General features: G+C 43.9%; 1 long non-coding RNA gene across 3 annotated transcripts in view; it reads right to left on the reverse strand.

Moving 5' to 3' along the window:
* Positions 1 to 2,637: 2,637 nt before the first annotated feature.
* Positions 2,638 to 21,040, reverse strand: part of LOC115279335 — a 24,604-nt gene continuing 6,201 nt past the window's right edge. The window contains exons 1-3 of one of the 3 annotated variants that reach the window (XR_003903372.1): positions 5,584 to 5,969; positions 3,419 to 3,554; positions 2,638 to 2,881 (exon numbers count right to left, since the gene is read on the reverse strand). This is a non-coding gene — a long non-coding RNA (uncharacterized LOC115279335). Of the gene's footprint in view, positions 2,882 to 3,418; positions 3,555 to 4,722; positions 4,785 to 5,583; positions 5,970 to 21,040 lie in introns of those variants that run through there. The other 2 variants (XR_003903374.1, XR_003903373.1) reach the window with 2 other exon arrangements.

The following is a 21,040-nucleotide window of genomic DNA, read 5'->3' on the forward strand; positions in this document are numbered from 1 at the left end:
CTCTCTGGGGGACAAGATGAGGTCTGCCAAGAAGTTTCTCCCATGATTGGTGGGAGACCCTTACTCCCTGATGAAAAGAAGCAAGGGAGAGCTCAGCCTTGGAAGAAGAGAGTGAGACAGAGTGATCCCAGATCTGCTTATTTTTAAGGAAACAAAACAGAATAAAACAAAACCCCTGAATCTATGTGCCTGCCACCCAAATTGAACAAATGCTTACATTTTTAAATTTACTTCAGATCTTTAAAAAAAAAAAAGAAATGAAATATTACAGAGATCAAATACCCTATGTCCTCACACCAGAGACCTGCTCCCTTCTCTTCCTTCCCGAAGTCACCACTGTGATGAATTCTACCTGTTCCCAGTCCTTCTCTACATCTTCACTGTACATCTGTGTATTGATATACAGGATATAACATTGTTTCATGCTTTGAAACTTGTATGAAACATGGTGTCATTTTCTACATATATTCTGCACCTTGCTTTTTCTACTCAGCATTGTGTTGTCTAGATCTGGCTTTTTTGCTACATATACATTGGACCCAAGCTTTCTGTTTGCTGTATAATTTTCCATCATATGGATGCTCTCTAACTTACTCATTTTATCCAAATTCTCACTGGTGGGTGCTTTGTGGTTTCAGGGTTTTTGGTTTCTGGAAGTAGTGTTTCTAAAGCAAGTACAAAAGTTTTCCTAGGAAAGGTAGTGTTTCCCAGAAGTGGAATGGTCCGTTCAGATGGATATGTATAGAGTTCTCCAAAATGATTTTACCTACCTGGTGAATTCCCATTTCCCTGCATTTTTATCAATACTTGATATTGTCATAATTTTTCATTTTTACCAAGCCAAAAATATGAAATTGAATTGTGCTGTTTAAATGGAATATTCCTGTTTACTGGTGAGGCCCAGACATCTTTTCACAAGTTTTACATGTATGTTGGATACTCAGGGTTCTCCTGTAAATTGTTGGTTTTAAGTCTTTACTCATTTTTTGTTGTTGTTGAGCTCTTTGTCCTTTTTAAAAAATGACTTAAAGAATACTTTATATATTTCAAATATTAATCCTTTATAGCTTGCCTTTTAACTTTTTTTTCAGAAGTTTTAAAATTTGGCATTTCCCTTTTGAATTTCTGATTCTTGTGTCTTATAAAATAAACCTTTCCCTACCTCCCTGTCATAAAAACATTCTCACAAGCATTTAGGTCTTTAAGCCATCTGGAGTTCATTTTTGGGTGTGGTGTGAGGTAGGAATCTAATGTACTTTTTTTCCACATAGGAAGCCAGTTGTTTTAACATACTTATTGAATGCTTCATAATTTCTCCACTAATTTATAATGCTTCCTCTATCAAACACCGAAATCCAATTTATGTTGGATCTATGTTTGGGTTTTCTATTTTTTTATTGATAAATTTGTGTATCCATATTTTATACGCTCCCACTCACTTTGTTAAAAATGTTAGACAAAATCCATAGCCTTTTTCTCTAGTCCCTCTCCAACATCTCCCTCCTCAATTCTGTCCTGCACTCATCTACGAGCCCTATCTTTTGAAGAATCATCATCACCTAATTTATTTTGTACCTACTGCAGGCTAGGCATGTGCTAACTACACATGTATTATGTAGTCATTCCTCATGGCCCTATAAGGTGATGTGTGTTTGCCAATCAAGATACTGAGGCTCAGAAGTTGAGAAAGGTGCCAATGTCATGTCACACAGCCAGTTAAAGGCAAAGCTATAGCAGGAACCCAGGTTTGTTTGTCCTCAGAGGCGTTGATGTCACTCCATTTCCACTTTCCAGCCCTTTGCGACCTCCATAATCTGGTCCCCATCTTTCCATCTGTAAAATGGGTGTAATAATCTTCCCTGGCAGAGTTGTTACAAGGATTATGTGAAATTATAATTGTGAAAGCACTTAGCATAGTGCCTACCACGTAATAGGTACTCAATAAATGTCAGCTAAGGTTGAATAGAAAGGAGGCAGCAGTTGCTAACGTTGAAAAAAAAAAAGTTTACCCCAGCCCATTATCCCTGCTTTAGAATCCCAGGGAAGGAGGGGGGCTGGGCAAGAGTGGGTGGGAGTGACTGAGTGTGGGAAGACATCTTTGGAGACTTCTGCCTTCCACTCTGCTTCCTCTGGTTAGGGACTCCCGGGAGCAGCAGGAAGAGGGGCTAGGGGAAGCTGACAAGGAAGGTGAGCCTGTAGGAATCTTATTTATCCCTGCTGAACCTCAGGACTGAGGGACAGCAGCTGCCCTGTAGCTCTGGACCTACACGGCAAGCCTGGCTGTTGAATGGCTGTCATAACCCAGGTTTCAGCCTCAAGGCGCTGAGAGCTGGCGCGGGACATCTTCCCTCTCTGGGCTGCCTGAGTAAGGACCGGGGCCAGCCATCCCTTCGTGATTCCCATGGCAACAAGGCAACTGTAGGCCTCCCTCAGAGGAAGCAGGTGAAACAAGACAGCCCTTCCGGGCAGCTCTCTAACTAATGGGAACCACATTGACAAAGGAAGCTGATTGACTTGAGAAATCCGGCACAGCACGCAGGCTCCCTTTAATGCTGGTGGATTATGGTCACTTGCAATTTTCTTGCTAATTGAAGTTTTTGTAGGAAAAGCAAACACACATATACACATGTACGCATCTACTTCCATATTGATTCTATTTCAGAAGCAGTGGGTTGTACACTTCGGTTACAGGCCTTCTTTGACTCTGCCCCTCACATCTGTACTGTATCAATGACAGCTCCAGCTAGGGCCCCACGACACTCCACAGGGGTCCACAGGGGTCAGAATAACAGGAAGACAGGAGTGGGGAGGACAGTGCCCTCTCTCCCTTGTTTAGCTTGGAAATCCTGCCTGAGTCTTAAGAGAGGCAATACGTTGGGTCCTGAAAGAGGTGAAAATTATACCAGGTTACTGAGTGAGAAACCCAAATGGGCTACAGCCCCTTTTCCCGTGCTGGTGGTCTGGCTTGGGGGGTTGAGGCGGCAGCTTAGTGCCATGGATTCCTCTGAATACGACAATGTGGAAAGAACAGGACTTTTTCCTTAAGCCATCCCTCCTTGTTCCCCTAAATCAAGTGAGGACCTTGAGTCCCCACAACCTTTTTATATGATTGAGAGTAAAGAAGAACACTCAATCTGTGTTGGAAATTGCAGAGGTTTCAGGGAGGAAGCTGTCCATTAGGGACAAAGGGACCCCCTTCCTTGATATGTTGACCAGATTTCCACCCTGTATCTGCTGTCACACGCATCCACCCACACTCCCAGACACATGGCAGTGTGTTAGGCACACCACACTTCCACGGACATAACCAGGGCTAGGCCAAGTCCAGGGCGCAGCCTTCCCATTTCTTGTGCATTCGTGAAAGCGCCGTCAGAATACAGTGAGTGCTAGTCACATAGTAGGAAAAGAATTCACTCACAAGGACCATCCTTCGTTATTTGTAACAGATTAACTGTGATGCATTTCAAGACTGGTCGTCTTCGAGGCAGGAGGTCTGACTTCTCCTTCTGGTATTGGATCCTTGGTGTCCTTGGATCTGAATGCTGGCTTCTCATCTGTGAAAGGGTGAGAGGGTGGACCAGTGGCCTCTAAGGACACTGGTAGCACTAACACTCTTGAGGCCAAACTTCTTTCAGACTTGTGTCACCAGGCACGTCTAAGGTCCTTGGAAATCAGGACATACCAGAATTTCCAGGACTCTGACCATTCTTGCAGGGCCCTGTAACCTTTCCCCATGGAAGTTTCTATTTACTTCCTGCCCCTTTGGATTAACAAGCGAGCTCTTGGTCTCCATCCCTTTCCCTAAAATTCTGCCCTCAGGAAAGGACATGATAATAGTGTGTACACTAAAGGGAGAGAAGGAGTTGCCTTTGGAAAGAAGTATGAAGCTTTGAACCAAAGGAATGAAGCCCTAATGGTGAAATTTTTAGCTGGAGAGTTGAAGAAGATGTTTGAGAGTGAGGATCCTACCTACACAGAAGCTTACCCTACTCCTGATGCCTAAAATGTCATCATTAGCAAGTGAGTCCTTTGCTGAGACTACTGAGGGTCTCCTCCCACAAAAGAAATGTATTCAAATTCAGAAATCATTCAGGCCTTGGTGGGAAGAAGTTATTTATATCCTTTTTTCAGTGCTTTTTATTTTATTTATTAAAAAAATTTTAATGTCTTTTATTTTGAGAAAGAGAGACAGAGCATGATGGGGGAGGGGCAGAGAGAAGGGGAGACACAGAATTGGAAGCAGGCTCTAGGCTCTGAGCTGTCAGCACAGAGCCCAGCGTGGAGCCCAAACTCACAAACCGCGAGATCATGACCTGAGCCAAAGTCAGACGCTTAACTGACTGAGCCACCCAGGCGCCCCTCAGTGCCTTTTTACATAAAGAAACGGAGGTGAGACAGAAAGCTAAGGGACTTGGCAGCTAGGAATGTGAGAGGAATGTCCTGAAAGGAAAATACCAAAGGGCAGGCTTGGGACCCCAGAAAATAACCGGCAAGTCCCACACAGTTTTGGTGAGGGCCTCTCCTGTACTGGGGGGGAGCAGGGGCCCCGTGAAGGAACCAGAAGTAATTCCAGACTAGCACAGGCCTTTGAGATGAAACAAAAGGGGCTGCGCTGAGTCACTCCATAGAGATGAGATGTACCCTCACCCAAAACTTGTTTCAGATTTTGAGACTGATGACACCACACTTGCACCAAGAGGGTGTTAAAAGATTATTACTCACATAAAGAAGCTTTCTAGGAAGAGCAGGCCAGGCTCCCAAGAAGATCTGAAAAAGCCTTGGGATTTTATGGTGGTTAGGGGGTGGGGCTGGAGTGAGGGCTCCTGTCCCCTAGGGCGTGTGTGGCTTGAACTTCCCACTGGTGCTAAAGGAACATGTGCCTGTGCACCTGGCCATTCTCATCAACTTGGCCCAACACGGAACAGAACAGAGAAGAGGGAGATGGGGCTTGAAAGCTGTCAGTAGTCAAAAATCAAAAGTGGGATTCTGATTATTTTACGGACCAGGAAGAAGCAGTAGGTCCTGTTTGTTTCCATGGCCTGTCAAGATAGTCCCTAATACCACGAGCTCCCAGGAGCCCTGGGTCTCCTGCGTCTTCAGTACTGGGCAGAGACCAGAGTCACTTCAGCATTTTCATACTATTAGACCAGGAACTTTTGTTCTTCTAGAAACTAGGGAAGCCTGTTAAAATATATTCTGAGACCACAGACCTCCTGGCCTACAGCATGTGTGCGAGGTATGTGTGTGTGTGAGTGACTTTAAGGAACCCTGGCTTTATCACTCAGGGTCTTATATAATGAAATGACTGGGTCCCTTAATCAGAACTAGCTTCGTTTGTGCCCAAGAAATTGAAATATGCTAAGCAGGTTGGCGCTTACTATATTTGTACTTGGTTGTGTGCTCCTTAGAGTTGATATTATTTGTTGTAGCCCAGGACCCAACACGAAGCCAGATATATAGTAGGTGCTCAGTAAACATTTATTGAATTGAACTAGTGAAGTGATACCTGGTATATCCATTCTTCTGATCCCATCTACTAAGGACAGGGTTGAGAAGGAAACATGCCCTCCACTGAACACTTACTATGGACGCTTCTCTGTGCATTATGCTATTTCATTGTCACTACAAGTTCGAGTAAGTCTTGAAGGTCCCATTTTGACAGATGAGGAAAAGAGAGGCTCCAGGAGGTGGAATAAGTCTAAAGAGCTAGTGAGTAATGGGGCTGGGCTTTCCCTTGAAGGCCAGCAGATCCCGGTGTGGTCGGAGGAAAGGCAAGAGCATGAGAAGGGAGCCACCAGCCTGGAATGTCATTCTGTTATTTTCTTCAGATGTTCAACTCTCCCCAACAAAAATACTTCCCAGATGTTTCCAGAACCTGGCAAGTCTTCAGTCACAAAGTGAGGGATGATCCCACACCTGCAGGAGAACGGAACTATATAGCCTGACCTCTCTAGATTATGCTTTTCAAGTTGTCCAAGGGCCACCTGGAAAAGCCCGTGTCTCAGCTTCACTGAAGGCTCACAGGCAATACTTATTGTGAGGTAATATGTTTACCCCACCCAAGTCATAGGTCATGGAGGATGTGAGGGGTTGAATTGTAACCCCCCAAAAGACATGTTGAAGTCTTAATGTCCAGAGCCTGTGAATGTGACCTTATTTGGAAATAGGGTCTTTGCCAATGGAATCAAGTTAAGAGGAGGGTGTATATTGAGTGAGTGCAGGTCCTTAATACAATGTGACCAGTGTCCTTATAACAGGAGGGCAGTTTGGACACAGACACCAAGGAAGGGTAGAACACCATGTGAAGTCAGAGCAGAGCAGAGACTGGAGAGATGCAGCCACAAGCCAAGGAACAGCCAGGACTGCCAGCTGCCCTCGGAAGCTAGGAAGTGGCAAGGGATGATTCTACCTCCTTGAGGGCATGACCCTCCTGACTCCTTGACTTCAGACCTCTGCCTGGAGGAATCGTTAAGAGAATACATTTCTGATGTTTTAAACCCAGTCTGTGCTCCTTTGTTAGGGCAGCCCTAGGAAACTAATATAGAAAGCTCTTCTGGGTAGCCTCTAAGTTCCTGATCCTAGCTTCTTGGCCATCAGCTGCGTAGGCTCACAGATTCCATCAGGTAAATGCCATAGCCCCCAAGCCCTTCCCCAGTCCAGTGAGATAGGACCTCAACTCATGGGGCCAATATCTCCCAGGTGGGCTTTTTATTCGACTCTTACTTAGCTCAGAACATCCTTCACAGATCTGAGAAATATAATTTCCTGTTAATGTAAGCACCAACATCCTTGCCGTATTTATGTACTCCCCTGGTGTAGATGGAGGGTCTAGGACATTTGCTGTGTTCTAGGTCTGGAGAACATTGGTTCTTGAGACTGTGTGTGTTGCATGAGGAAGAGCGAGAGTAGGAAAATGAGAAGAAAGATTTCAGAGTCAGAGTCCAAATTCTAGCTCAGCTCCCCACCAGCTACATGACTTTGGGATAGCCACTTGGTCTTAAAGCCTTGGTGTCCTCATCTACAATATGAGAAAGAGAACATCTGTACCATGGGGTTATTAAAAGGATTAAATGAGATAATATACATGAAGTGCCTGACATAGAAAGTAACCAATAAATATTATTACTATTACTTTTATATCATTGTTGTAATTATTTCTCTTTATGTCCCTGAAATGAAACAGCCCACACCATGAATTACAGCATTATATGAGGGGAGAGATAGAGTCAGAAATGAGTTGTTGGGGCACCTGGGTGGCTCAGTTGGTTAAGCGTCTGGCTTCCGGCTTCAGCTCAGGTCATGATCTCACGGTTTGTGGTTTCGAGCCCCGTGCCGGGCCCTGTGCTGACAGCTAGCTCAGAGTCGGGAGCTGCTTCGGATTCTGTATCTCCCTCTCTCTGACCCTCCCCTGCTCATGCTGTCTCTCTTTGTCTCCCAAAGGTAAATAAAAAACATAAAAAAAAAACTGTGAAAAGAGAAATGAGTTGTTTTCCCAGCTCATGTTCCAGTTTCATGAGCATGGCCCCTCCCACCAGAGTGGAAGCTCCATAAATGGCAGGTGTTATTATTACCTTTCTATTATTGCATTCGAAGTCATGTGTCTGAAGCAGATCAGGGCCATTAACAGGCAGGGTCAAAGTCCCAGGCACCTGTGGTAAATGCTCCCAATCTTTCCTCCCTGTATTAGGATCGTGTATCTACAGCCTTTTCTTTGCAAGGTGCGCTTCCTCCCACTGTGAACAGAGTATGCCTTCTGCATGACTTGTTTGGGCCAGTGGGTGATGAGCAGATATGACATTAACAGAGGCTCCTTGTCTGGCTTATTCTCTTACATTCTTTTTTTTTTTTAATGTTTTTATTTATTTTTGAGAGAGAGAGAGAGAGAGAGAGAGACAGAGCATGAGTTGGGGAGAGGCAGAGAGAGAGGGAAACACAGAATTCGAAGCAGGCTCCAGGCTCTGAGCCGTCAACACAGAGCCTGATGCAGGGCTCGAACTCATGAACTGCGAGTTCATGACCTGAGCCAAAGTCAGACACTTAACCAACTGAGCCACCCAGGAGTCCCTATTGCATTCTTGATAGTATCTATTTAATACTTGGTTTGGGCTGGGCACTATTCTTCACTATCTTATTGAATTGTCACAACTTTGTAAGGTGGGTACAAAAAATAAACATTAAAAAAGTTTTAAGACACAAAAAATTAATATCTACATTTTTGGGGGAACACCTGCAATGTGCCAGCACCATGGCATGTGTTCTATATATCTTGTCCCTCCAGCCCTATAACCACCTCTTGGGTTTTAAAGATAAGGAAACTGAATCTCAGAAAATCTAAGTGGCTTGTCAAAGTCACACAGCTAGAAAGTACAAGAGCTAGAATTTGACCGCAGATCTTAAATATCTGACTCCTAAACCTATCCTCTTTCCACCTTCTCACTCTGCTACATTATGTACTCTTGCTGCATATTACTAAATTGTGGGGGCCTCTGTGTCTCTATACCTAAAATGAAATACTGTCTAGAATTGAGAATTTAATAATTTTTTAATGTTTATTTTTCAGAGAGAGAGAGAGAGACAGAGTATGAGCAGGGGAGGGGCAGAGAAAGAGGGAGAAACAGAACTGAAGCAGGCTCCAGGTTCTGAGCTGTCAGTATAGAGCCCAGTGCAGGACTTGAACTCAGGAATCATGAGATCATGACCTGAACTGAAGTCAGATGCTTACCCAACTGAGCAACCCAGGGGCCTCAAGAATCAAGAATTTAGAGCCTCCACTAACATTGGAGGAGTGTGCTGAGAACAGTAGTGATCATGTCTACGTTTGATCAAGAGTTCATGTTAACCAAAAACCTGTCTTATTTTTCAAATATCTGGTAAAGAGCTGAGTGTGATGAGGGAAACATATTACAAGTCTTAGCAAGAGAAGTTTGAGGATCAGTGAAGGTCAAACACTGGGATTACAAAGTATCCTAGGAGAAGTGTGCTGGGAAGATGTGGGTCGTCTGGTAAGACAGACTGTAGGGCAGGTGTTAGGGGCCAAGGTAGGCTGGCCACGAGAATTGTCAATTTGCCTGAGTCAGTGGTCCAGGCATCAGCCTCTGGCATCTGGTGGCTTTACAGAATGGACAGCCAGGGCCTGAGGTTTGGATGGGAGTGCCTGAGTTCTCTTCCAACCCACACTAAAATGAAGCCATTTTCTCTACAAACATTTACCAGATAAGCCAGGTCTGAGACAATAGCGTTTGAATCTGAGCATTTATTACTGGCAGTAACTTAGCCTTGGCACATTGCAGCAGGCCTGCATGTACCATGTACCTGGCTGAACACTTCAGTAAATACGTCCTCCCTGCCCATCGGATGCAGTCAGTCCTAGAGAACACATCCTTCTTCCTCAAGGATTTTGCGTGCTAAACCAAATCCAAGGCTGCAACTAAACCTTCTCCCAGAATTTAGGAGCTGAAGAGTTGTTCCCTAATGCTGATGTTGGGTGAGCCTGAGGATACAGTATTAAGTAAAATAAATCCTGTGTGAACAGTCACTTTTGTGAATAAGTAAAGGAAAATGAAAATAATATTCATATTTGTTTGGATATTTATAAAGAAACTCTGGGTGGCTCAGTTGGTTACGTGTCTGACTCTTGATTTTGGCTCAAGTCATTTCATGGTTTGTGGGATTGAGCCCCGTGTTGGGTTTTGCTCTGACAGTGTGGAGCCTGCCTGGGATTCTCTCTCTCTCTCTCTCTCTCTCTCCCTCTCTCTCTCTCTCTCTCTCTCTCTCTGTCTCTCTCTAACTAACTAAATAAACAAACAAAAAAGGAACTCTGGAAGGAAGCATAAGCAACTAATAACAGTGGATATCTCTGACGGGGGGTGGGTAGGAAAAGGATGAATGGAGGGAGGGGTAGGAGGAAGGCTTTTACATTACATACCTTTTCATTTTTCATTTTAAAAATCATTATACAGTAAAATCATACAGTAAATTATATAAAGCACACAGTAAATTATAGAAATTATATATAAATTATAAATAAATTATATATGCAGTATACTGTATATACTGTAAAATTATACAGTAAAATTGACCCTTTTTGGAAACTTTTAAAAATAGAGTTCTATCAATTTAAGCACATGTATAGATTCATATATTACCACTATTCTCAGGATATTAAACAATTTCATCACCACCACATACTATGCTATCCCTTTAATGCCACTGTATCCCACACCTTTAACCCCTCGCGATCACTCATTTAGTCTCCATCCTAACACTTGTCTTTTCAAGAATGTCATGCCATTGGAATTGTGTAGTATATAACCTTTTGAGATTGGTTTTTTTTTCACTCAATATCCTTGGGACTCATACAAATTGTCACATAGATCAAAAGTCCATTCCTTTGAATGGATGGATGCAACACAGATTCACCTCCCATTTCCCATTTGAGGACATTTGGTTTGTTTCCATCATGGAGCAATTACAAATAGACCTGCCCTAAATATTTGTGTACCGAGTTTTATGTAGACATACATTTTCCTGTCTCTAGGGTAGATATGCAGGTGTGTGATTATTGGGTCAAAAGAATACATTTTAGTTGATAAAAGAAAAAACCTTGGAACACTTTTCACTGGGGCTGTGCCATTTTAAACTGGTGCTGTCGTGAACAAAGCTATACAAATGTCTCTTCAAGACCCTTTTTCCATTTCTTTGAGGTATCTACTCAGAAGTGGAATTTCTAGATCATATGGTATGTCTATGATTAATTTTTTGAGGAAATTCTGTAGTGTTTTCCACAGAAGTTGTGTGATTTTACACTCCCACCAACAGTGCACAAAGGTTCCAATTTCCCCACATTCTTGCCAACACTTATTATTTCCTGTTTTTGTTTTTTTTATATTTTGGGTTGTTTTTTTTTTTTTTTTTTTTTTTTTTTTTGCCCCATCCACTTGGAACTGTAGCTCCACCAGAGTAGAAGCTTCCCTTTCCTCAGAGTTTTGAGTCTCGTGTGTTCTGGTAGGTTGCTATTGGCTGCAACCAACAGATTGCAGGGGATGCTGGGACACGAGAGAAGAGAAATGAGAGAAAATACATTGGGATATCTCCATCCTTTCTGGAGCATTAGAAATTCCTTTTCCCAGTTCTTGAGCAGAAGCTAGAGGGCTTCTGCTGGAGTGCTCTCTGCTCAATTTCTGGGTTTCTGGATGCTTTGAGTTCATGTCATAAGATACCAGTGGGAAAAAAATGTGGTAAACTTGGCACTGGTGAGATTCTGTGGTATTCTGAATTCTGGTGCTCTTCCTCCATCTGCCTGCTGCTATTTAATTTTCTCAGTCTTCAAATTATCCTCCATGTAGTCTATTCAGGCTATTCAGGCTTTATAACTGCAGTCAGTGGGAGAGAACAAGTGAAGCATACTTACTCCATCTCACACGGAACCCTATACATATATATATATATATAATATATACACACACACGTGCACACACACACACACACACCCACCCCATATGAATGCATTGCCTATTCAAAGTTTAAATCTAAAAAAAATGCTCAAATCATTTAAAAAGAAAAAATACTTTCTACACAATTTATGTTTGCCATCATGTCAGCGGGCACTGTGAGCTCTGGAAGAAGGGGATTTGAGGCACCTGCCTCATGTGAGCCAAGAGTTTAAAGGCCCACAAACAACCCTACTGTCCTGAGATAGCTTTGACTTCCCTTCACAAATGGAAAGAAGTTCCAGTCTCTTGGCCATAAGTCATCATGGAGGACATTGGTTAGGTTTGGGCCTCAGGAGACTCCTAGCCTCTGCCACATCCCCACAGTTGAGTCTTTGCAGAATGTAGACAATGCAGGTCTCAGGGAGGGAAATGTGTTTCTTTAAGCATCAGATAAGGTTCAAGTTGTACCAATTCTCTCCTAGCCTCTAGTGGGGAAGTTGTTCAGGGATATAAGGGTCAAGCCAGTGAACACACCTGTCAGGTGCCCAGCTTACTTCCTAAGGGGAATCTTCCATAACAGGGCTGCATAAAGTCACACAGGTCCTTCAGACCCAGAGGGAAGGTGAGGAGAAGTAGGACTGCTCCAGAGAAGCCATAGATTCAAGAATGAAATGCACTTCACTGACTGAAGGTAGTCCAGGAAATGAAGGAGGATGTGGTAGGAATGTTGACTGATGAGCCAATTTCCCGACCCTTAATCACATCCAGCCATGATATCCATCCTTTTTCTGCAGCCAGGGTCTAAATAAAGATCTCCATCACTTGGCTTCCTGAGGTGATACTTGGTTGTGTGTGTGTGTGTGTGTGTGTGTGTAAGAGAGAAAAGAGAGAGAGCAAGAGAATTATGCTTGTCCACATGTAGTTACACATAGAGAGTTGGGACACCAAGGCTTTTCTTCCCAGGAAGCAGCTTCTTTCATGCCAACATGGGCTCAGGGGACTCAGACCCAAAAGGCTGAGCCCTGAGAGCAGTGGGAAGCTGCCTTTTGTACAATTTTTGCTCCTTTGTCTCCCATATATGGTAACATAGTCTGAATGGGTGGTTTATGTTACAGAGTCATGAGGAAGGTCATGCACGTGCACATAAGCCAGGTTGCCTTCCCTTGTCTTGAGGTTTCACCACATTCCTTAGGGAGAGGCTCTACCATACCCTCTTCCCCACTGGCTTTCTCCTGTATGTTTAAGATCCATACCATGGATGGTTAAGAGCTTGGATACTGAGTTAGACAGATCTGGGTTCATATTTTAACTCTGACACTTACTAGCTGTGCCTCAGGCAAGTTATTTACATTTCTTAAGGTTTGCTTCCAAATCCCTAAAATGGATATAAGAATAGTGCTCAGATTGCAAAAATGATACGAGGTAACCTGTATAAGGCCCTTAACCTACTGCCTGACACATAGTGTGAGTGTAGGCTCAATGAGTGATAGTTATCTTTATTAACATATTCCTCCTCATCATCATGAATCATCATGATCATGATTAGGATAATGATTATGAAGGCTCTACTTCCTTCTCTGGCCTATTTAGTATTGGAGGGCCCAGGCTGGACAACACACTTATTGACCTTACCTGCCAACACTTATCCTAACCTCAAAATCAGGAGGATGGGCTATCTCTTCATCAGGTGGGCTTTGGCCTCCTTAACTACATTGGTCCTTTGCAATCCTGTCAAAGCTCAGAGATTGACATGAAAACCCCACTGAGAGCCCTGTGGTGTTTTAGGGTGAGGAAGATGGAAAAAAGAGGCTGGGGAATAATCAGGTCTTAAGAGGCTCCAAGCCCTGGCTGCTGGAGACATTACTGAGCCCAGATTTGTGGGTTTACAGGATATTGGTCCCTACTGGTCTGCTGCTCATCTTGCTCAGGTATGGGTATTATAGGGGAAATCATGGTTTGGGTAAGCCAAAGTAGCTCAGGGGTTAATATCTGAGAGGCCTCCAGAATAATTAGAGTCTGGATTCCCAGCTGCTAAAAAATTCCTACAAGGAAAAATGGCCTTCACAAGTATGTTAAACTCAAAAGTTGATTTGATATTCCCCCAACAATGGGCTGATCTGTTTGCATAACTTCCCTAAATGCAGCCACGAAGATACGTAAGCACTATGTGACCATTAGGGAATAATTAGCTTCGAATGGTTTTTAGCAGGTTTTTTCTCAGGCCCTGGAGTATTAGACAATGCCATTATTCTACTCAAAAACTTTGTTCTTTGCTAGTATTACTTCAAGTAGAGCAAATGCTGCGGAAACGTGCATCAGGCCTCCTGAATTCCTCCCACACGGTTCTGGCCACCTTGGTTAGCAATGACCTGGGGTTCAGCTGGGAATATGCCTCCACCCTCATTCCTCCTCCAAGTGCCCCAGGACTGGAGAACTCGACCCAACAGCTCCAAAAGTCACAGGTGCAGGGTCACCCACATCACACTCTCCTACCCCTCAGGATAATCAGATTCTCAGTTTCTTTCATTCTTAAGACAAAATTATTATACAAGGTAACACATGTTTACTGTAGAAAATTTAAAATATACAGAAAAGCAAAAAGCAGAAAATACAATTCAATCTTCTCTCCCAGGGACAGCCACCACTAATATTTTAATGTCATCAATCTTTCTATATATTTAAAAAACAATAGTAATCCCCTATTGTGAGACACAGGTTACTTTCAGTACCCTGCTCAACAATTCCTTCTACCATTTTTGTTCACATCTACTATTATTACCTTAGGATGGATGTTACTTCAAGGAATGTCATTATTGAGTCAGAGTTAGCACAGTTTTGAAGCTTTTTATTCAAGCTGACCTCCAGAAAAGTCCTATCTGGATACTCTCATTTCAGCAGTTATGAGATTGCTTGTTTCCTCCAACCCTTACTACTAGTACCAAGAATTATAATTTTTTTCAAAAGTTGTAGTTTGATACATGAAAAATTTGCATTCCTTTGACTATTGGTAAAGTTGAACATATTTTCATTGAATTCTTGGTCCCTTGCTGTCTCTATCTGTTATTTATTTCCACATTGGGTATTCTTCATCTTTTCAATTTGTACAATCACACGCATAACAAGGAAATCACTCTTCTATCTATCATATAAGTTGGAAATTCTTCCCTCAGATCGTTGTGTGTATTTTTTATTTTACTATCTGTTTTGGCTCACATTTCTACCCCAGGGGCCCTGAGAAGTGAATTCCTGCCACTTCTCCCCAGTCCTATCTACCTTACTGATCACTTCATTACTAGTTCTGAATTGATTTGCTTTCCATGCTGAATCTAGGTATTCAACAAACATATTTGGCTTATCTGCCATGTGCAGACCCTTGGATGAGGCTCTCAGATGAATTGTTACCAATTTTAATGTCTCCTGGAAAGCCTGGTGGGAAACTATGAGGGTGAGAACCAGTATTTAGTTATTACCTCCTATGTGTCAGGTCTGAGCTGGGCATTTTGTGTGAACAACCTTTGAGGTAGGTATTTGTGATAGTGAATTTGATATGTCAACTTGACTTGGCCAGAATATGCCCATATATTTGGTTAAACATTATTTCTGGTGCGTTTGTGAGGATGATTCTGGAAAAGAGTAACATTTGAATCAGTAGACTGAGTGAAGCACATTACCTTCCCCAATGTGGATGGGATTTATTGAATGTGCTAAAGGTCTGAATAAAATAAAAAGCTGAGTAAGAAAGAATTCTCTCTCTGCTGAACTGTCTTGAGATGGGACATTGGTCTTTTCCGGCCTTTGGACTTGGACTCAGACTGAAATTTATACCATTGTCTTTCCTGATTCTCAAGCCTTTGGATTTAATGGGAACTACACCCATTGGCTCTCCTGGGTCCAGACTGCTCAGCCTCCACAATCACAGAAGCCAATTCCTTATCATAAATATCTTTAGATATAAATGTACATATATGTATATTTGTGAATTTTTACACATATAAAATTTATATGTGTGAAATCTATACATAAATTATATTTATATAAATTTATATACATATATCATATTTATATAACTTTACATAAATTATATACATGTGTAAATATACATTTATATATGTGAAATTTGAATATATTAAAACGTACATATAATTATATAACATGTATAATACGCCCCCCAAACACACATCTAGAGGAACATTGTTTCTATTCCTCTAGAGAACACTAATTGTCCCCATCAAAAAAAATTCTTTAAGGGCGCCTGGGCGGCTCAGTTGGTTAAGCAGCCGGTTTTAGCTCAGGTCATGATCTCACGGTTCGTGACATCTAGCAGCCTGGAGCCTGCTTCAGATTCTGTATCTCCCTCTCTCTCTGACCCTCCCCTGCTCGCACTCTCTCTCTCTCTGTCTCAAAAATAAAAAAAATTTTTTAAACATAAAAAAATTAAAAACATTTTTTTAAAGTTTTTTATTTATTTTGAGAGAGATAGAGTGTGAGCAGGGGAGGAGTAGAAAGAGAGAGAATCCCAAGCAGGCTCCACACTTTCAGCATCGGGTCCAATACGGGGCTTGAACTCATGCACCATGAGATCATGACCTGAGCCCAAACCAAGAGTTGGATGCTTAACCAACTGAGTCACCCAGGTGCCCCTAAGTGTCCCCATTTTAAAGATGAGGATATGGAGGCCCAAAGAGTTTCAGACACTTAACCTAGAGTCACCCACCACATCAGGCTCTGCATTGAGTGTGGAGCCTGCCTGCTTAAGACTCTCTCTCTCTTTCTGCCCCTCCCCTGCTCAGGTGCATTCTCTCTCTCTCTCTCTCTCGATATACACATAGATATATAGATAATTAAAATATCACTTATCTTCAGTATTGAATTTTTTGTCCCTCCTCTGTAAATTTTGTTTACACATTCTAACCCTTCTCAAGTGAGTACCTCACCAACCTCACCCTAAAGGGAAAGAACATTCATCCTTTTCAAAGAAATAAAAGTGTGTACTAGGAGAGCGGGACATTGGTCAACTGAGTGCAGAATGGGTCAGGAGGCCTCGGTTCACATCCCGTTCCCACAGTGACTCTCTGTGTGACTCCGAGCAGCATGTTGGCCTTTCTGTGCCTCAGGCCCTGTCAATACCACATCTGCCTCTTCCTGCCTCAGGAACAGGCCTGGAAAACAACACGGGGCTCAGTATGCCCCTTGTACATAAGAAAGATGCTCCACATTAACACACACGATTTCGACATTTGGTGATGAGCAGCGTTCTAAACAATCAGCCTGTACGTCATTTTGTTTAAAAGGCACAGCTCCTTCCCAGCCCAGGCCCCCAGAAGGCAGGGGAGGTCAGGCAAGAATTTCCCAAGTGCAGGATGATAGGAGAAGGACCCTCAGGATCCAGGCTGCCTGTCCTCCAGCCCAGAAACCAGCCTTCCCAGGGTGCTCTGTGTTTCTGCAATGGCTAAGACGGGCGTCTGGGTCGTGGACCTGAGGGGAGGCCACTTTTCAGCTCTCTGACCTGAGAGGCCTGCCCAGGCGGCTCACTTGAGGTGGGGTCTGCCCCGCTTCGCCCGGGGCTCCCACATTCACCATCCACATTCTAACCCTTCTCCGATCTGAGCCACATTCCCACTCCCCCTGCCTGGAAGGTGGCCCGATAGCTAATCACATTCCCTCCCACTTTGTCCACTCCAGCGGCCACATGACTGAGGGGAAATGGCAAGAAACAACTCCTGAAACGGAGCCCAACTGATAGGGCCCGGTTCCTGGAATCCCAGCAGAGCGGCGGCCTGCTAGGGTGGGGCCAGCCTTCGCAGGGCTTGGGCCCTGTCCTGCATGGCGGGGTTTCAAAGTCCTTGCAGGCCCCAGCTGGGCTGCCTGCCTCCCACAGAAGACAAAGAAATCCAGGCCCCAAAGCCTCCTCCTTACCCAGCAAGCCTTCCTGATCCCCACAGCCTGAGGGGCTCTGCCTGCTCCTGACCTCCCTAGCAGACCCTCTCCTCCCTCGGGGCACATTCTTTTATTTTTTTTTTATAAGACAATTTATAAAACTTACTTATTTTCACCTTTTAAAAGTCAGAACATAATAAATTTCACTTTCTGGGAAGTCATCTTGTTTGAAATACATGAACGCACTTTATACAAGGAAACTGGTCTCTTGGTACCACCAGTGAGATGGTCTACACTCATCAGTTCCCTCAAATGAAGACTCTGAAATTTCCCTTCAAACTTAGACCTCTCAGTTCAGGGACATTTGAGGGGACTTTTTTTTTTTTTCTTGCGAGAGAGAGAGAGAGAGAGAGAGAGAGAGAAAGAGCGTGAGTGGGGGAAGGGCAGAAAAAGAGGAAGAGTGAGGATCTGAAGCAGTTCCATGCTGACAGCAGAAAGCCCAGAGCTGGGCTCAAACCCATGAACTGTGAGATCATGACCTGAGCTGAAGTCAGATACTTAACCGACTGAGCCACCCAGGCTCCCCTGAGTGAACTTTTCCTGGAAATTACAGGGAGTTAAGCCAACCTTAACATTTGGGCCCTCCCCAGCAACATAGCCTTAAAAAAATTACTTTGCCCCCAAAGGGCCCTGTCTTTGCTGGTTCGTAGGCATCTGCAGCCCCTACTGGCAGGTAGGGGGAGGCCCACACCAGTGGGGCACACACGCCCAAAGCTCTCTGTCTCTTGCAACCTCAGCCACTACCCAGAAAGACTTTCCATGTTCAGAGATGAGAGGTCTGACATGAAAAAGTGAACCTAAATCCACATGCCTTTAGTCAATCAGAGGTTCTGTTCCTAAAGATTAGACTAACAGTTCTTAGCCTTGTATTTATTAATATTTGCAAAACATGGCAAACTTCAAGATTCTGACCAGGCAGAATATGGTCAGTAGGGAATTTGTCTCAGCAATCTTTAATGGCAACAGTTGCTACTTGCTAAGCAATTTCCATATGTACATTATTTTATTTGCTCGGGCCTTGGGAGGTAGGCACTATTATCATTACCATTCTGAAGAGGGGGAGACTGATTCTTCCTGGAGTAAAGAATGTGCCCAAGGTCACAGGTAGGTGGCTGAGTTGAGTAGAGCCTATGGCGGTTTATTAGCAAAGCCCAGGGGTTGAAGCCACAAGCCAGGAGTTTCAGACACCAAGGACCACAGGAATTAGGCCAGAAGTCTAAATGAGAGATGCAGAACAGGTAGGATCTATCATGAGTAGGAGAGGCATGTCCTTTTGAGAGAGCAGGCACTCCACTCCTCTAGCTGATTTTGCCGTGTGGGAATGCAGACCCACAGATGTCAAATAGATTTTTTAGAAGAGGTTGAAATTCACATTTTTAGGTAAAAATGTCTTGATACTTATATTTTGGCAGCTAGTTAAAAATAAAAAGGAAACAAACAAAACAGCGTTGTGCAGTAGAAGTCTTCTCTTTGGGTCAGACAGAGCCCATGAGCTAGCAGTTTGCAACTTCTTTTCCATGCAGTTGCATGACATTGTGCTCTGTGCATGTTAGGTGCACATTGAATGTTTGTCACATTAACTAGAAAGTAAACTCCAGCCCTACTTCTGGGGACAGTTGTATCTGCAGGAGGAAAAAGGTACCATTTCATACATTCCTAGGGATGATAATGGTAAATGACACGGCTCTGGGTGCCTTTTGGGACAGCAGATGGACAGTCAGATGCTCATATAGACCAGGCTGGTATATTTATCAGATATCTGAAATGAATCCTCCTCTCAGGAGGAGCGTGAGATCATGTGCTGGGATGAGAGGCCATGAGGCTTAGCCCGATAAGGACAAAGTCTGACCTAACAGACTCCATGACAGAGGTCCCCCTCTAAACTAGAAGGTCTAAGGGTCAGTCTCTCCCGAACTATTAGGTAGTTACACATTGCCTAGAGCAGGAGACCACTTTACAATATCCAATCAGGGAAGGCCAGCTACCTCTCCCCACATTTCTAAGGGTGAGACCTGCAGATAGAAACTTTAGATAGGACCCTGTTACCTAATGTTAAAGTTAACCCTATAGTCACCAAACAAGACCCTGAACTCGCTCTGTAATTGGTTAATTTCAAAGATACCCTAAATGTTGTAATTGGGTCCCGCCAAAAGTAACGAACGCTCTGAACAATGGGTATGGTTAGAGTTGCTGCCAATGCTGTTATACAATGATGATTGGATGTCACAATTTCTTGTAACTCCCCCTTCCCAAACCCCATAAAAACCCTGCTCAGCCCTTGTTTGGGTCTCTCAGCACAGATCCACTGCGTTGGGGAAGGTTGTGAGACCGAACTTGGGCCCGGCGAGCCTAAGCCGTAATAATAAATGCCCTTTACTTTTGTATGTGTGACTCCGTCTCCCTGGCGGCTTCTGGTTTTGGGATGATATTGAAATCTTGGGCATTACAGCCCCACAAAAACTTGGCCTCTCTGAGCTGTTCTCTTAGTGTCCTCACCCTTCACCTGTGGAAAGCAACCCAAGACTCAGCCCTGGACCTCAGCAACTCTCTCTCTCTCTCTCTCTCTCTCTGTGTGTGTGTGTGTGTGTGTGTGTCTCATCCTCCAGAAAGCATGGATCTCAACCCCTCTCTTGGATTTAAATGTCACCTGTACATCTCACCCAAGCCTGAAGCCAAGTTCACTATCCCTCCCCAGAATCAGTGTGCTCACCCTCCAGCTGGCCTCATCTCAGTCACGTGTACTATCACTCTTCTGTGTGGGCAGCTCCAAATCCCAGCCTCATTCTCGAATCTCTCTCCTTCCCTCCTTCATCAGTCAGCCCCCAAACTCCAGCCAACATCTCATTCCACCTCTCAACACATTATACCTGGCCATTGCTATATGCTCTGAACTGATGTAACTGGGATAATATTTGGAGATATTAACTGAGGCTCCCCCCACCCACTCCTTACTTCCCCCCTGTGGCCCTCTACCATTCAAACAAGATTGTGAGGCATCCACCCATTGTTTCAAGAAAGCATTGTTAGAACTTAATGGAACTGTCAAATTCTTGGCTTTTGAATTGCAAAAGCCAGTCATCAGTCTTAGGATGGAGTGGGGGTGAGGGGCTCACTCAGAGGAAGTTCCCTATCATACCCACTTCTCTCCCAGGAAATAACCAGTCCTATGCTGGGCCTTGGGAAAGGAGCAGAAGAGGAGAAACTAGAAGGTTTCTGAGTAAATGTGTGCCTTTATCCCACACCTAAGCTGAGCCCTAGAGAGATCTGGGAGGCATTTTAGAGAAGACAAATATATGGCTCATTTTCCAGGAGGGGGCCCAGCACAGCCCTGGTGCACAGTAGATATTGCTACATAGGGTCTCTGGAAGATAAGACCTCAGTTGTCTTCTCAGTATCCTGTGAACCCCAAGATGGAAGAATAGCCAGATTTTCTTAGGTTCCCAAAAGAGGAATGAAAGACGAGGTGCCAATGAAAAAAGGCCCTCTGGTTGGAAGTGCAGGAGACTATACACAGCTGTAACCTCCTTGGCTCCTTGACTGGGGGGACCTGCCAGGACGGGGTTGAAATGCCCAACAATAAACCACCAGAGTCCAGAGTCAAAGCCAAGCGGCAAGGGTCGTTTATTGCAGGTTCGAACCCGGGATCTCTGCACTCTCCACGCTGATAGAGC

The sequence above is a fragment of the Suricata suricatta genome, chromosome 15, assembly GCF_006229205.1.
Source record: "Suricata suricatta isolate VVHF042 chromosome 15, meerkat_22Aug2017_6uvM2_HiC, whole genome shotgun sequence".
Lineage (NCBI taxonomy): Eukaryota > Metazoa > Chordata > Mammalia > Carnivora > Herpestidae > Suricata > Suricata suricatta.